Source organism: Poecilia mexicana, unplaced genomic scaffold (genome assembly GCF_051168715.1).
Source record: "Poecilia mexicana isolate PSO_F unplaced genomic scaffold, ASM5116871v1 scaffold_10, whole genome shotgun sequence".
NCBI lineage: Eukaryota > Metazoa > Chordata > Actinopteri > Cyprinodontiformes > Poeciliidae > Poecilia > Poecilia mexicana.
In genome coordinates, this window is record NW_028263379.1 from 15,404,778 (window position 1) to 15,418,966 (window position 14,189).

Here is a 14,189-nt window from a genome sequence, read left to right on the forward strand (position 1 = left end):
TCAATTGTTTTCTTTTTTCCTCTTAATTTTAACAGCGTCACATGTTCCATTGCCTCATCAACTCCTCAGTATTTACACTTACTACTGCAATGTTCCCCTAAAGTAAAATAAAGAGGGTTGCCCAAATCTGAGATGAGAAACAATTGCCTCTTCTCTCCTTTTCCTCCTTGTACTTATCATTTCTCAATTTATTTTATTTATTTATTTTTCTGAATCTAATTTTATAGAAATTTCTAATATCTTCCATCTCTTTTTCCCGTCAAGGTTTTACTGTTTCTTGGGTTGGATGAGCTAAGGTGTTCACCAGATACAAGATCAGTTGTACTGGCTTGTTGTTGTTGATGTCCTTCATATGTGCGCTTGTTGGTGCTGCTACAATGCAGGACCAATGCAAAGGTAAGGCATGGCATGGTACCTTCTTAAAGATAAAGGCTCATGTTGCCTATATACTTTACTATGGCCTACAGTTGATCTGCATAGCTTCTCAGTGGTCTGCAGCTGATACCTTTGGACCTTCAGGTTTTTGTCCCTTGAACAGATTGATTTTGTTTTTCACTTGTACTGCTGACAGGGACGCTGTAGTGGTAGTGGTGGTGAAGAGTGGCTCTGTGAATGGGGTTGTGAACGGTAAGGAATCCTCTGAAGGAAAGCAAGGAAGAACCATACAGCCTGAGAGGAGCTAAGTTACCTAGGGACAGCAGACATCGTTAATGATGGAGAGGTTTGCTGCAAGGAGGATTCGGATGGGGGAGCGATATTTGTTTATTCAAACCATTTTTCATCTCGCCTTGGCCTGGGAGTTTGATTTAGCTTATTTGTTAAATAAATATTGGGTGTACATACACATATGCACTGTATTTTCCATTTCCAGTCTCTAATTTATGTATCTAAACTTTGCCAACAGAGCTGATTCTTAACTTAAGTGATGTTGCTATGTTGCACCATCTTCTTAGTCTGCCCTTTTTAACTCTCTGTATGGAAAAAAAAAAATACTAAACAGCCTGCTATCAGTAAGCATTCGTTGGGTTTGTCCGTTGTTCATTTGTACTTTAATGTTTCTGCTCAGTAACATAACACTTCTGTCGATGCAATGATATGTTAATTGGAAGTTTGCTGTATTGTTAAACAACAGCCGGTTTTCGCCCTATTTTGCACAACGTTTACATGGATTTGAATTCATTCTCTTTTAGAAAGAAACTTTATCAGAGCTGGAAAGTTTGCAGGGCTTTAACAAACTTCCTGAACATGTATCTTTGCATATGTTCAGTCGACATAAGATTGCAAAGCTTTATCAACTTTTGAGGGAAAACTTTTCTTCCTTAAGCCGTCTCTAATCTCAGATGAGTAATTTAACAGTAAGCGAACATGCAGAATGTGTCTGTTGCAAAGAGGATAAAGAAAGCTGAATTCTTCTTCCTCCTGACCTGCACATGTTTATGCTCGCAGGGCATTTGTTCTGCTTGTCAAAGTCTCCGTCCGTCTGATTGGGTGCAGCTCGTATTAGACAGATCAGTGTATTTGCATGTCGCCACGATGGCTGCCTCGCTCGTTTCTCTTTGTGAATATAAAGTAGACAGAACTTAAAGCTGAGAGCTTTCATTAACGGGCACATCGCAGCCTTGCACTTCAAATTAAATTGTGCCACTTTGTTGAACACCAACCTTTTATTCAGAAATGCAGCATCGTCTCTGTAACCGTCAGGAAACTTCCAGGCAAAACTCAGAACAGTTGCACATTTTTACATAATTTCGTTAAACTCAAAAGGATGAACAGCTTTTCTTTACGGTTCCAGGTCACATTCTGATTAAAAAAAAAAAAAAAAAAAAGCTGTTACTTTAAATATAAAAATATACCAGAAAAAATAAATAGCTGGTTTAATCCATTACTTAAAATATGGGCACTTAAAGAAAACAGAAAGTCACTGAAATAACCTCAGACATTTCTGCTAGATATTTTCATCTAAAAATATGTATTTATTATTGGATTGACATTATTATTTTTTAAAGAGTTGATCTTGTTGTTTTCATCAGAAAACAGAATAAGATGTAAATGATGAACTGATCAAATGAAACATCTTATCCTAAAGAATTAAAAGAAAAAAAAAATATTTAGTGAAGGCTTAATTTTTCCAGGACGATGATGGTTATGAAAATAAACAAATAAGGAAATCTAAAGATAAAGAAGAAAGAAATGTAAGTGTATCAAGATACATAAAGAAATAAGGTATAAAAGAAATGAAAACATAAATATGATTTTTATTTACTTTTCTAAATTTGGAAATGGTTGATTTGTATCATTTATATATTTGTTACATGTTTTTTAAAATGAATAAATTGAATCCCACAAATATTTGATCATTTTTATCATAACACCCTTGTAATGTTTTGTGGCTCTCTATGTTAATTAATAATTTCCGTAATGAAACTGTGTGACATTTGTCTGGAAATACACATATCAGGGTGTATTTTATATTTTTATAATAAACCCATCATTCACCAGCTACTCTAAATTGTATTTTTATTGCGGTCATGCCGATGACATTTCATCCTGTGGTTGTATGATGATCCTAACATTTTATGCATGAAGCACAATTTTTAGATTCAGTCTACATATTGATAAGAGATCAGTAATATTTTAATTTCATTTACAAATTGCTGACTAAAGATCTTATTTCACCAAAATTCATTCTGCTTTTTGCTAATAACAAAACCAGGTGTGCCTTGAAATTGAGACCTCTTGTGTCAACAAAATAAATAAAGTTTATGGATGAACGAATCAACTGATACAGGGTGAATGTATGAACTTAAGAGTAATTCAGTTACTGATTTTTTGTAATTATTTCAACAAAATGAATTTCATTAATTTAATTGCATCAAAAATAATCCTTCAATCAGAGCAGGAGGCAGCTACAAATTTATGAGTATAGTATAAAAAACGTAACAGTTTGATTAAAATGTAAATAAACATTTACATATTTTTAATTGAGCTTTTAGAAGGCTAACACATTTTAGTTTAACTGAAATGTTGCTTGCTACTTTAAATCTATGAATCTGAAATCAGACCGTATATAGAAGATATCGAAAAATTATAATATTTTCTCATAACAGAGAATACAATAAAAAAAGAGTCGACAATAATTTCAAGCTCCTCATAATCAACATTTCCTGAATGTAAAATAGACATTCCACTGGAATCTAATGTGCTTCTTGAGCCTTCAGTCTGTTTTTTGTGTTCAAAATTTTGCGAAATAAAATGTAAGCTTATGATTCTCGGACCTTGTGGTATTGTGATGATACATCAGGGAATATTTGTTGACATTTGCTGTGGTGAAACAGATTTATGTCTGCATGAATTTGAAATTGGGCAACACCAGAAACACTTTCTTATCTGCTCCAAGGCACGGACACAGTCAGTCATTGTTATGAGCAGACAGTATGACAGCTCGCATAGATAAAGAGTGAAGTGGGATAAATAGTTCCCCCACAAATCTTAAAAACAGAACAACATTATTTTCTTTGCAAATACATTTTCTATGTTAAAAAAAAACAAACAAACAAAAAAAAACATTCCAATATTTAATTAAAGTCCAATGAAATGACTCACAACAAATAATCAATGCACATTTTCTTTGAACTGTTTTGCAGAGTCACACTTAAAAGCAGATATAAAACATTCTTAAAGTCTGTCTACTCTAATTCAGGTTATGTTTTTTTTTTGTAAGATTTGTCGAGTGCTTTGTCCTGCCGCTCCGCTCTCCATTCAGTTTGTAGTTCCTCCAGTTAACCAGGAGGTGTCAGTAAAGCTCCATAAATCACAGATCAGGACACTCAAGTATGAGAGTATATAGCCACACAGACAGAGGAAGGAAATTATAAATGCGATTATTTTGTATTTTTAATAAGATATTTGCAGCTGATCCGTAGAGATGGCTAGATCACACGACCAGAAATGATGTCATGTAATTATAAGATGCTTCTGATCAGATAACGCTTGGATGTTTTCACTTTCATGGATGCAATCAGAGGAGTCACACCAGGGATTCTGAGAAACGGAGGAGAGGAAGATGAACAGCGACATATCCGTTCTGAAATATTCTGAGAGTCAAAATCTGATTGATCTTTGCAATAACACCACTGCGATCTGGTGCCATCAATCAAAATCTAATGAATTTCAAATTGAATTGATAACTACTTTAATAATTCTAAAAGGAAAATAATTTGTCGCAATCCATTATTTACCAAAGGAGAGGAAAACTATGAAACGACAGGAACTAATAAAGCAGGGGTACCGTTTCATTCAGAAGAAAGAAAATGATTAATCGATACAATTTTATTCAGCTTAGTTTACCTCTGACTTCAATTTCCCTAAGATATAGCTTATTTTTCCTAACTGAAGTTGTAAGGTGATCATAAGGTGATCCTGAGGCTCCTGCTTGATTTCAATTTAACAGACAAACAATTAGCTCCTATTCTCCAACAAATAATCACCGTATAAGCAGGGAAACAAAACACAATAGTTAAAAAGCCTCTTAAATGTTGGAAAATTTTCGGTTATGATTCCGTCTTACTCAGCTAGCTGATTACAGAGTTTGGGAAGGCATAATATTGAGTTTTGTATTCATACCACTGGGCATAAAACTCATCCAGTTAGTTGTTTTCATCTTTCTAGCTGCCAATAAGTGTAATTACGTATCCATACTTCTATAATTCTTCACATTGAAATTTCAATGTATTTTATGGACTTTCTGTTAAACGCAAGTCTTGTACATAACTGTGAACTAAAAGGAAAATGATGAATGATTATGATTTTTGTTTTCTCAAGATGTTCCTAGGTGAGAAATACAGATACAGTCTCCCCATTAAGTTCTGGATCTGTCTTCATGTCTCTTCAGTCTGATGTGCTCTTAAAACGTCCAAAGAAATGCCCCCAGAAGGCATTAAACCGCCTCTAGTGACGATGCAGAGGAGCAGTCACTCTACTCAGAGCTTCTCAACTCTTTCAACCGTTGCGATAGGGTGAACTACTCACCCTGTCTCCAAGGCAAAACCAGGTTCTGCAGTGGAACATCAGTTCAAACACTTTTATTCAGGATCTCAAATCCATGTCAAGCTCCACTTGACACCAAGTTGTGCTTGTTCCCAGTAAAGTTTGAACTCCTTCAGGCCTTATTTAAGTCTTTGATTCTATTTGTGGGACTCCCGGAAAGGATCTCAAACACAAAGAGTCCGATCTGTAGATTGAGAACCTCAGGAGTTCATCGATACTTTTTTGCAGACGATGCAGTTCTCCTGGCTACTTCAAGGAATGGCAGCTGACATTGATAGAGGTGGTGTACTTTCATTTCTAAATCTAGAATGCTCAAATTGAAAAAAAAAAAAAAAAAAAGTGGATGGAAATGAAGGAACTATTGTAAACATATTTCAGAATAAGTGAGCAGACCAGAACGATTTAGTTTCCCAGAGACAAAGAAAGTTTTTGATTAATGGTTTTGGCTTTGGTTTGACAGATGTGTTTGTCAGACACCATAAGCAGAGCAAGTAGGAACACTTTCATGATGTTATTATTCAAGTAAGAATGCAATGTGCTGTGTAGTAAAACTTTTAGTAAAAGTTTTTTTTTCTTTTTTATTTCAAAAGGCTAATAAATGTGATTGAGTAAGAGTAATTAGTTACCACCCACCTCTGAACATTGGGAATTATTTGTTCAGTAAAAATGGATCTCAGGTGCAATGTGGCACAGTAGAACAGGGAATGACTGAACCAGTATTAATATTTATTGAATATCCCTTCATAGGATGTCAAGGAAAACAGGGTACTGTCCAAACAACTAACTTATTTATGTTTTCATCAGTGAACTTAGCAACCTTTTGTCATTCTCCAGCTTTCCATCCCCCATTGTTTTAACCTGAACTACCTGCTTCTGTAACAGTTTGGGAAGAAATGAGCACTGCAGTGATAATTTAGTAGCTTTTTTTTTTATCCGTTTAAAGAAAAGTTTGATAGATCGAATCGTAAATGACTTTTTAAACGCACCAAGAGAGTCATCAATTATGATTATCCAGCAGGAGCGTCTGTAATGTTTGAGTTTTTACACTAAACGAGGTTGGGAGGTGAAGCAGCCAATCAGGAGTGGCGCAGCCCTAACGAGCTGCAGTGTTGACAGAAAGCAGAAAATTATGATTTACTAGGTGAGCTTTTATTCACGCCTTGTCCCAGATGAATAAAGATCAAATTAGAGGTTTATGAGCTTCGCTGTCTGTTCTGACGTTTATATGAGTTCTGGGCTTTGCTCGATGTGATTTATGTTTACAGCTGCGCAGGAGGAGGAAAATAAATATAAAAACAAATGAAGTAGCCTGAAATCATATTCTAATGTCCTGTCAGCAGCCGCAGAGGCGCAGAGACAGATGACGAAGAGAAAAATGGAAGCTAAGGAGAAGACTTTGAAATAGGAACCTCAAAAAATCATAAAAATACATCAGAAAACACCAGCGGTGTTTCGGGGCCTTATGTCTTTGAGAAGCACGTTTGTTCCTGCAAGGTTGGACTACACTGCCCCCTTCTGGTCTTAAATCCATATTAAGAAAAATAGAATTTTCTATGCTTCCTAAATTTGCAATAAGCACATAGTTATTACAGGAAATCCAAAGAAAATATAAGGATAAGTTCTCAGCTTCCCTCTGAGAATATTGAGAATCACAAAACATCCACAGAGTCGAATTTAAATCTTACAACTTATAAAGGTTTCATAATAATCACAGTATGTCATGCTATAATTACTACTCACTATTTGCTACTTATGTTTCCATGTCTTTAGTCTATTTTTGGATGAATTAATTGAAATCAAACATAAAGAGTATTCTGCAATAAGTAAAATAAATCTGCATTCTCACAGAAACGGAACAAATCTGAATGCTGTGAGTTGATTATTTTTGCCCCACTGTGGCTTGTTGGACTGCTCTCCTTTATGCCATCTTGGTCCCTCATCCATCCTACCATCACTCACATAGCTCCGGTCATGGGCAACGGGGAGCTTAGCCGTAAGGAGGAGCTTTTCATTTTTTGTTCCATCTGTTTGTAACCCTCACATACTGCGATCAGACATGGATCATGAGTCAAAGAGCAAGCAGCTAAAAAGTGTTTCCGCTGTAAGGTTGCAGGGCTCTGCCTTAAAACATAAAGTGAAGAGCTCTGATATTAGAGCTGCTGCTCCATCAGCAGGATGCCGTCCTTTCAAGACTTTCCACATGTTACACTGGTAGGTATAATTGCAGAACCAAAGATCACTGAAGGGAATATCTATTTCCTGGAAGTCTATTGGGATCCTATAGGAACATGGTCTGCAACCATTGCAGTCCAAGTCAAGCTAATATTTTGCTTCATAACCCAGTAATGTAAAGATCTTGTTAAATTAAGCAAAACTATACAGCATCCCTAAGTGATCAGCGGCAGGATTTCCATATCGCTTTTAACAAACAGCAAAGGTGACAAAGCTGGTAGCACATACAAATGTAAGTTCCAAATTTTAATGTATCTGCTTTACTTTTAAATACATTATCCAGTGATCTAGCATATCGTTTTTGCAGTAATAACAACACACTGACAGTAGAAACTGCGTGCTTGCATCACATCGTCTTAACCCCACACATCGATGTTAGTAGCTGGAAGGCTGCGCGTCTGGTCTGCTGACATTACGTTGTTTATTAAAGTTAGATTGCAACAAAGAAAGTGGCTGAATGTACGGGGCTATTTTTGATTCAATGTGCACAGAATTCCATTAAATACAGAGACTTTCAAAAGTACACTGAAGCAAAACAAATTCTAGTTCAACTTTATATCTATGAGATTGCAAGAGACACAAAACTGAAACACCAATTCTGCCTTGAATAAATGGAATACATGTCAACAAACCTTGAGAGAGAATTGTTTTTTTTTTTTTTTGTCTCAAATCTGAACATTTGATTAAATCTGTATAAAGTAGAAAAAAACAATCACAAACTGATGAACTCAAAAGAACGATGATCACTTATACTGTTTTTCTGATATCACCAGAGCATGAGGGAATGGGATACTGTTTGGAGGAGGGTGGATTATATCATGATTAAAACACATTTCACAATAGAATAACAACAAAATAATACATCACAACATGTTGTTCTATAGGTGATGATCTATAAATAAAGTTGGTTTTACAGAAAAGCCTATTGTATGGCTTTAAGTTACAGGAAAAACATACCTGTTGATCTTATTTCACTGGTACAAAAATGTGAAAAAAAACATGATGCATTTAGTCTGTATCCATAACCTGTATTAAAGCTACTGCTCTACTATGTCATATAAATACATATGTCTATGAATATGTGAGAATATGTTAATCTTCACTGCTTCTGCAGACCAGCCAATTTATGGTTGACAATAAAATGAGAGGGGGCAGAAAATGTTTCTGAAAATCCCAAAGTGTCATTGTTTAAGATATAACATTAAAACCAACTTCCGTCTTCTATTTTGCCTTTTCACTATGTATATAAGTGTCACCCACTGAATAATATTGCATAAATCTGACCTGAAGGTCTGATGTGAAGCTTAGTTACCTGCTTAAAGGTGCAGAAACAAACAATCTGCAGCCACTTGGTGGCAGCGAAGCACCGTGATTCATCTGTACGAGGAAAGGCAGCCGGACTCTTCAACAAACGGTAGCGTAAAAGAGGAGGAGGATGACGAAGAGGCTGGGACAGCATCCATAATTCATCTGGGCAGTCTGAGTGAGACTTTGGTTGGAAGACGCATATTTACAGGGGTTATGATCGTAATGACGACACAGTTACTGAAACTCACATGTAAGAGAAGCTTCCTGTCCATCGTTTAAACCCACAGGTATAAATACACCTGAACCTGAAGATCTTGGAGCAGGTGAAGAGGAATGTCCTCCTCCACAGTGATATATATATATATATATATATATATATATATATATATATATATATATATATATATATATATATATATATATATATATATATATAGATATATATATATATATATATATATAGATATATATATATTTTATATATATATATATTTTTTTTCTGCTGCTTCTGTTGGACAAAATAAAGTATGCGTTAAATTTAAATGCTGTTACGCACATCCATGCATGACGGGATTACACAAATCATAGAAACGTTGGGAGGATATTTAGATGAACCTCATGTGTGATCACTTATATCTGACATTTACAGTACAAGTCGACAGTGTTACTCACTTTAAAAGCACAAACTGCAATTCATTTTTCTTTACTTTATCTGACAGACCAAGACAAAGTGGCAGATAGCTTTTATTACATTTCTATTCCAGCTTCTTCAGCAGATTAATTGTATTACTTTTAGAGGTGAATATAAAAGGTAATTAAAAGTGTTCAGGGTCACAGGCAGTTGCCAACAAAACAGGAGGCAAATATATAGTTTTTTTGCTTTGCTCAAAAAGCTACAAGCAAACAAGGTGCAGAGCAGAAATCCTTTAAATCTAAAACTTTGAAGCGAGAAAGCAGGAAACAGGTTTTTTACATGAGGGGAAACAAGCTGTTCAAATAATATATATCTCTCAAGAAACAAAGGAAACCTGGTTGTAAAAATTTGCATTTGGCTGGAAGTGGTTTAGCAAATAAAGAGTCGGTGTGATTTGAGATCAGGAAGTAAAGCAAATGAACACATAGCAGCTAAATTCTGGGTAAAAACAGCTTGTAAAACAAAACAGAAACTCCAGACATCAGAACAAGGAAACACAGAGGACAAGTGATGGATTAAAGGATGCTTAGTCAGTGAATAGCTCCCACGTCACATTTTGAGGGTAACTAGACCCTACACAGTTTAAACAGAAATGAATATAACTTATACAGTATCACGGTGCAATAAAAGCATAAAGTACCCAATTAAATGTGTTTTGTGAGTTTTAGTTGCTTGGATGCCATTGGAGGCAAATTATGCAATAATGAGATTTCACTCCGTTCATTGATTTTCAACAGTATACGGAAAAACCTTGAAATAATAGAAAAACATATATATGCCTACACCGAAGGTCCCTTTCTCATAATGTTTTACCATATTACCTTGCAGATCAGTGAGTACAAGCTATTTATTTGCCTTGTCTGGCATGATATTTGAGCATATAAAACTTACAAAACACATCTGTTTGAATATTTTGAATTTATTTAACACTAAACAGCATAGGATGTGCATTGGGCTCCCATTTGAACTGCATTATCTACTTTTCATCCCAAAAGAGTCACAGCTGTTTGAAGAAGGAAGAAGAAGGAAGTGATGTGACATGCAACAAAAGTATAAGACAAACAAAAAACATGGCAGAAAAAACAAAGTGCATCACCTGAGATATGTCAACATTTGAGCCGGAGTCCATTGTCAACAAGGCGGTTGCTAATATGTGGAATCAGAGTTTGTTATGGAGAAGATCTTTGTCTTTCTCAAAGCAAACATTAGGAGAACACTAATCGAAGCACTGAAATGAAATGCTAATCCCAGGTAAATTTACACAATTTTTATGGTTTTTGATGATGAGCAAAAGTAAACAAGCCAGAATTGGAGAGTTTATTCATATTTTAGCCACATCATAAAACCATCCAGTCTCAGATCACATGCTCATCTCGTAGCTTTCACAGCTTGGAATATTTCAGAAACTCCTCAGTGATGATGTCTGTTTTCAGCTTAGGCAATGAGCTGCAGATGATGAATGTCTGAAGGATTTCCCAGATGGCTGCCAACTTCAGGAAACCCTTATGATGCTGGATAAATCTTAACAGTAACCAAGCTGTTCTGACAAACCATCTCTGAAAAAGATTTCTTGCATATTTTGTATTCATTCAAAAGCATTTTCTTCTTTGTTCTATTTATTATGAGTCAAAAAAAGTTGCAGATTTTTGTTTATTAAAGCATATTAAAATATCATCTGGGGTTTACCAGGTTCTAAATATATTTTTCATCTAACCTAATATCTACACTGTCATTTATTTAATGAAATAAGGTAAAGTGAAACAGAAAAATAGCAGTCAGCTACTGCTAGTCAAATGCAATGACTGCCTGATCATCATCAGAATGTGAGCACCACTATAAAAGAAGTTTTGGTAGTTTTTGCTGCATGTCAGTCTACGATAACACAACACCAAGTTAGAAAGAAAACAACCATGACCTTAGAAAACCAACAACTGATGTGCATCCAAGTTAAAAAGGCCATTCCCAAACCATTTATAGTACAGTAGGAGAAATATTACTAAGTGGAAAACATGAGAGATAGCTGCCAATCTTCTGATGAGTGGCTGTTACAGTAAATTCACCCCAAGGACAGAGTCTGCTACGCTCAGAGAAACTACAAAAAAAAAGCCATAGAGCCCCATCTTAGACCCTGCAAGTCCCAGGTAGCTTGTTAAATATTTAGGTTGATCTTAGGACAATTAGAAAATGACGGGAAAATATCTAATTTGCAATGTTTGAAAGAAAAAGCCTCTTCTATGTAAAGCAAATATGCCAATTTTACTGTTTTTTTATCTTGCCATGTACAGTGTCCTTTTTAAAAATGGACACTGTACATTTTTAAAAATGTACCACATTTTTCACATGGGATAAAATGAAGGTATTTTGTGCGATATCAAGTCATGTCTTATAGTTGATCTACATCCTATCTGAGATGCTACCAAGGTGGATCGTCTACAAACACTCGAGATGAGTCACGACTCGATACTTTGTCATGACCTCACCACCTGCTTGGCTTATTTCATTTTCTTTATTTTAAAGTATCAACTGATGATCTAAGAAGAAGATTTCAATGCTTAATAAATCCCCTAAGTGTCAAGATAATTATCAGCCAAATTAGTCTGACAGCAGGGGGATTGCACATGTGTCACTTTAAGTTTGAACTATCCCACGTCCCCGAGTGAGTAAAGTGTCTGCAGAGTGTAATGTGAGATTAAGCAATGTTATTATTGGATCAAAGCTGTGACATTTCAGTCGAAACTGTGAGGAATTTGTAGCAGTGGTGCTTGTGCTGTATATAAGATGTGTGAGAGCTGGGGCAATCGTTTGCAGGCTGGTTTATGTGGTGAAGAAACCGTGTATGCTACAGTGTTAAATGCGTACAATTTGTTATGACACCATGCCTTCAGACAACAATAAAACAAAATGGAGAGGCTCAAAAAAAAAAAAAAAATTAACAGGGTATCCAGTTCCTAAAGTAGATTCGAATTATCTGAATAAGCTTCAAGGTTTCTATTAGGAAGTCCTACCTAGACCAATGTGTAGATGTCTACCCGCTGAACACCAAGTTTGGAAAATATTGGCATATTAACACCTCTTTGCATTTGTAAACTGTGAAGTTAGATGGCTAATTATAAGACCTGAGGGCTTTAAAGTCAACCAGTCAACTGCTCTGTATTCCAAATTATTCTAAGTCTAACCTTGTGACAGCTGAAGCTCCCGAACTGATTAATACAAGCACTGAAGATATGGGATTAGAAACTGGTGATTGTATGAGCATGCTTTTATTTTCAACTTTAACATTTTGGCCTCATTGATATTTGGTGTGTGTTTGTTCACTTGAGGTTAGAAAGAAATCGTTTTAGAACCTGGTGGGTAGCAGATAATTGTATTTTTCCCTGTTATGCTAAACCCACAAATATTGAATGAGGGTAGACTTTCTTTTTCTCTCGGCTGTATATCAAAGATAATTTAAAGGAGAAAAGTGGACGAAAAGTGATATTTAACATGGATATTTCACCTGGGGCAGCCACCAGCGTGTCTCATTGACCATTTGAAGCTTTAATTTCCATCGGAAAGAAAGAATAACCAGACTCGGGATCAGTCCGACAGCTTTATCATTTTTTCCCCCTTGTTTTCATTCTCACACCTGCCTCAGGGAATGAGATAGACGTCTGCACGTCAGCACAGAGATACTGTGCTCTTAATGCTCAGCCTTATTAGACCGGGCGGTGTTCATGACTCCCCATCCCTCACTGATGTTTAATTCATGCTCCTCTCAGTCTGACACATTCAGTTTCGTTTCAGCTCCAACAAAGAGCAGCTGCTAATGGTCTTTTTAGAGAGGATGATTAAAATAAAACATACCACCGGATGGGGACGAGGACAAACGGCAAGGAGAGGAGACGGTGTCAGAAATATATTAACCACTGTGTGTGTTAGGCTTGACCTTTCAGGCAGGAAGGTCTGTATCAGAGAAAATGGACTGAAAACACAGAGTCTGTTAATTATTCTGCAGGTTCTTTAATATTTATCTTTTCTCCACAGAGGCAGCAGTTAATTCAGCAGAAAGCCCAATTAAAAGTTCTATTGGACTTGAAGTGTGATTTGTTTCTGCTAAAACTCACTAACAGTTGTGTGACATTAGAAATTAGCACTGATGGCTTATCAGTCACCCGGGAGACTTATTTTACATAATCAAACATTTTGTAATATGAATTTATACAGAGATTAAATGCACACACACACACACACACATGGGCTTTATTTACTAATTAAGTAACCACAATTTCTTCCATTTTATTTAGGGATATCGGACTAAAAGGGGGTTTCCCATATTTTAATTTGTATAAAAATATTAAAACAAAACATCATTTCATCATCATTCATTTTCATGTTTTTGGGCGTTGAATGACGAAATATAAAAACATGTTGCTGGGGTATTCATTCATACTACTTCAAGTATACTACTTCTGTGTCTTTTACCTGGTATGTTATTGGTTACAGTTCATGAGCCAGCATTTTAAAACACTTCAGACTTCTACATAAATAGCCTCTAATGAAAAGAGAGAGGAGTACCCTCCTTACTCCTGGTGATGCTGCAGACGGATTGATTATGTTAGCAGCTACTGGTATGCATGTACCCGCTCTTAAAATAATGGAGAAGCATTGTTGCGATGAAGTTTCAGTGTTGAAAAGACAGAGAGACCGATTTCAAGGCATTCAATTTATTTTAAGGTTTTATATATACAACATTTTCATAAAAAGTTTGATAGTTATTTGATTATGCTATAAAATGGCACTATGTGCCAGGAAAATAGATAACACCACCCTTTAAGATAAATTTTTAATGACCATCACCATCACTCACTTGTCTTCTTTTTCACCGCCTTTCCACTGCTGTTTGAATATATGATAAAAAAGCAACTTAAAT